This window comes from Talpa occidentalis, unplaced genomic scaffold (assembly GCF_014898055.3).
Source record: "Talpa occidentalis isolate TD23 unplaced genomic scaffold, MPIMG_talOcc4v2.1 talOcc4.14, whole genome shotgun sequence".
Taxonomy (NCBI): domain Eukaryota; kingdom Metazoa; phylum Chordata; class Mammalia; order Eulipotyphla; family Talpidae; genus Talpa; species Talpa occidentalis.
This window is the reverse complement of record NW_023601433.1, coordinates 23,902,391-23,905,952: the sequence shown is the minus strand read 5'-3', so window position 1 is coordinate 23,905,952 and position 3,562 is coordinate 23,902,391. Positions and strand designations below refer to the sequence as shown.

At 56.9% G+C, this 3,562-nt stretch overlaps 1 long non-coding RNA gene across 2 annotated transcripts; it reads right to left on the bottom strand.

Annotated features, from left to right (window-relative positions):
* Positions 1 to 707: 707 nt before the first annotated feature.
* Positions 708 to 2,711, bottom strand: LOC119245218 (uncharacterized). 2 transcript variants are annotated; one of them, XR_005125213.2, is made up of 4 exons: positions 2,595 to 2,711; positions 2,365 to 2,500; positions 1,567 to 1,691; positions 708 to 1,278 (listed from the first exon to the last, which is right to left on the bottom strand). It is a non-coding gene; the product is annotated as an uncharacterized LOC119245218 (long non-coding RNA). The 2 variants fall into 2 exon arrangements; XR_008551716.1 differs by having other exon boundaries at positions 2,644 to 2,711.
* Positions 2,712 to 3,562: the final 851 nt, after the last annotated feature.

Genomic DNA, 3,562 nt, shown 5'->3' with positions numbered 1-3,562 from the left:
CAGGAGAGGTCTGCACGCCATGTGGGACCCTCCTCCGGTGGCTGGGGAGCAGCAGGGGATCGAACCTGTGCCGCAGAGGGCGCAGGCAAATTCGCAACCAAGCGCTCAACCGCTGAGCCACCGGGGAGGCCCAACAACAGTAATTTTTAAAAGGATTTCTGCTAAGACTTCTCATTTACAGAGAGAAGTGAAACAGGGCCTTCTAGTACCTCCTTCAAGGGACAGGGAGAGGCTCAGGAATTCATGTGTTCCCAAAACCAAGCCTTGAGACTCAAGGCCAACCAACCTCTGCTCTTTATTGCACACTTTTCCTAATAAAAACATATGTAACAAAATAGCTAAGATAGATAAAAATGTTTAAGAAAAAAATACAGTTCTGGAAGCAAATATGAAATAGAAACTATAGGAGACATTGTAAGTAAGCTTCCAGATCAATGTGATAAAGTTAATGGTTATTATAGAAGTAGCCTCCAGTTCACAGAAGTTTTTCCTAATAGGAAATTTAAAAGTTTTTTTCCCTAGAACCTTATACAAGAGTACAGAATGATGAGGCAGCAATTTCAGGCTCATCTCCACAGGAGAAAATGGAGATCCCTGAACCCCAACCTGAGCACATGTGTGGCCACCCCACTGTCCCCTCCACCACTGATACTTCCTCCTGAGCACACCAAGATCAACCCAAGCTTCTCCCATGTACTGTAGCTATAATTTTAGTGGAGGGGGGTTCCAATATTTGTAGACACCATTTTGAAATTATTTTATTCAGAAAGCTGAGCATGTTTTGGGCTGAGCACAGGGGCCCCAGCATCTGGACAACAGAGACAGTGTCTTGGCCTGGTTGGAGAGTTAACGAGGGCCCAGGGAGTGAGGAAGTTGGGTGCCCCTTCTGAGTTCATATGGGTGAAAAACCATCCCTCTGACCTCACCCACTGGATAGCAGGAGGGGCTGTTAGTGTGAGCTCAGAAGTAGGGGAGGAAGCTGAGGCCTCTGGCAGGGGACAAAGTTAGGGTGTCCCATGGGGCGCCATTTCCAGTTGAGGGACTGGTGGTAAGGGGAAAGGGAAAATTACTGGTGCCAGTCACTATTCACCCCTTTATGCTGGCCAGAGGAGGATCTTTGGGGTGGGGGTGGCAATTCCTGGACTCAGGAGCACTGCTGGAGGTGAAATTATGTCCCTCCTCACCACCGGAGCCAATGGGTTCTGCACCGAAAAACTCAGATGGCTTCCTCCCCTGTGAGTCTTTGGGCTCCTTCCTTGACTTGGCATCCAATCTCCTCTGTGAAGAAAAGAAAAGGGATGATCAGAGTAGGAAGGTACAGAGACATCCAGGTGGAGGGAAGGAAAGACCAAGCAAGCGCAGAGCAGAATTTTTTCCACAGGAAGATGCTCTCAACACCACATCCCAGGAAAGGGGTGCCCGCCAAGACCCTCCCAGTCACCCTGGGGACAGCATGCACCACCACGGTGGCCAACATGTGTCCCACGCTGATTAGGAAGCTGTGGGACACATTTTTTATGGACAGTGACCAGGGACTACAAGAGGCACTCAGGGGTGGGAGACTACCTAGGACAAGGAGGACCAGGGAGAGCCTCTGAAGGTGGACACTGAAGAGAGGAGAAGGCCCCAGAGGTGAGAAGCTGATGGTGCCTTGTGGGCTCAGCCGAAGGGTCTCCCCGGACTCACATTTCCTACAGGGAACAAACAAGTCATCTCGGGAAAAAGCAAGATCAAGTGAGGTGGCAGGAGCAGCTCCTGGCAAGAAGGGAGACGGACTCCTAAGTGCCTCAGGGAACCCACTCAGGACCTCCTAACAAGTGTCTTCAACCACTAGGCACACCCACCACCCCACGCCCCCAACCCAGACAGCAGCCAGATGCAGGCAATGGAAAGCGGGAAAGGAGACTTGAGGACTGCTTCTGGGGCTTCCTCTGCAGGCCCACCTACGTTCTTTCCTTCCCAGGCAAGACAGGACCCAGAGGGCCTCCAGAGAGACCCTGGGAGGCCCCCAGCTGCAGGTACATGTCATGGCTTCTGGGAACTGTTGCTGGGTGGGTTTGGGGGGAGAAAACAGGGGCATCAAGACATCTCAGTATCAGGATCCCACCTGGGACCAGCCCTGGGGCCCAGCCTCAGGTACCTGCACAGCCTCAGGCTGCCCCTGCTGGCAGCAGCTCTCCCCCAGCTGGGGGACACACCTTGGCCAGGATCCCTCCAGGCAATTAGGGAAACATGGGCTGTTTTCAGGTGCTTTCTCCCGCCCTCCCAGCACACTCAGGGACATTGGGAAGAGTCCTTTGCGCCATCCACCCTCCTTTCCAGCTGGACCCCACATTGACGGACACACACTCGAGGATAACTCACAGTAAAAGACAAAATAAAACCGGCCTCCTGCAGCATGTCTTTCCCTCAAGGAATCGGCAATTTAAGAGGAGCCAGTCCTCTGTCCAGGAACGGGAACTTTAAAGGGGCACCCCGGGCATCTGGGACCAGGCAGCACCTGGAAGGAAGGGAAAGTATGTCAGCCTGGCAGGAACTTAGCCCGGCCCCCGAGACCCCAGACAAGCAGCTCCTCATGCCCTGCCTTCCCGCACCCCAGGCTGCCGGGGGCGCCAGCATCCCAGGACGGCACAAAAGCAGCACCCTGGCTGCTGGGGAGTTCTGCACCAGGAGCTACATGGGGGAAGAGGGTGTTCCACAGCCCAAGCGCCAAGGCGCATCGTAGCCCTGCCAGGCTGCCCGGGAAGCCCCAATGGCAGCAACGGCCATGGGGGCGGGGCTCGCAGCGGCCACTCGTGGACGAGCTCCCGGGGGCGCAGTGGCTCTGGGACCAGCGAGGGGCGCCTTGGGGTTCCCGTCTCCCCCAGAGGGGGCCTGACGAGCATCCTCCTCAATGCATAAGTCCATAATGAGGAAAAGGATGGCGCTCAAATATGTGCCGTTCCTGAAAAATGAGGTGTAAGGCGCGGGGGTGAGCAGCGCAGGTTTGCGAGCAAAAAGGGGGCCCCGGTAGTGGCCGCGCAGCGGGGGACACCCTGTCCGCTGACCGCCCGGAGCCGGAGCCGAGCTCGGGCCCGGCAGCCTAGAAGCAGCCAGAAACCTGACTGAGGGGGCCGGGCCGACAGGGCTGTGTCCGCCCAGAGCACCCCCCGGCCCGACCCCTCTGAGCCCCGGTTCTGGTGACCGGCGGGCGGGCGGGCGCCTGGGAGCAGGCGCTCAGGAGGAGGGATCCAAAGGGAAGGTGACCGGGAAGGACGCGGGATGGGAAAGCCAGAAAGAGGAAAGATCACTGGGCTGCAGGACGGTGACGCTAAAGGGGGACATGAGACCAAAAGACACAGGAGACATAGTAGGGGCAGGTGAGGAAGACAAGCAGAGGGAACAGAACTTGGGGCCTGAAGGGGGGCAGTGGGAGCAGCAGAAGCCGATGGACTGACCCCGCCTCTCCCAAGGGGGTCAGGCTGGGCGGACAGAGGGCAGGGTGGGGGGACAGGCCCAGGAGCGCCCCCTCTTCCTTACTTCCTGGTCCCCACTTTCCCCGCCTCCTGGACGCGCAGCTCTG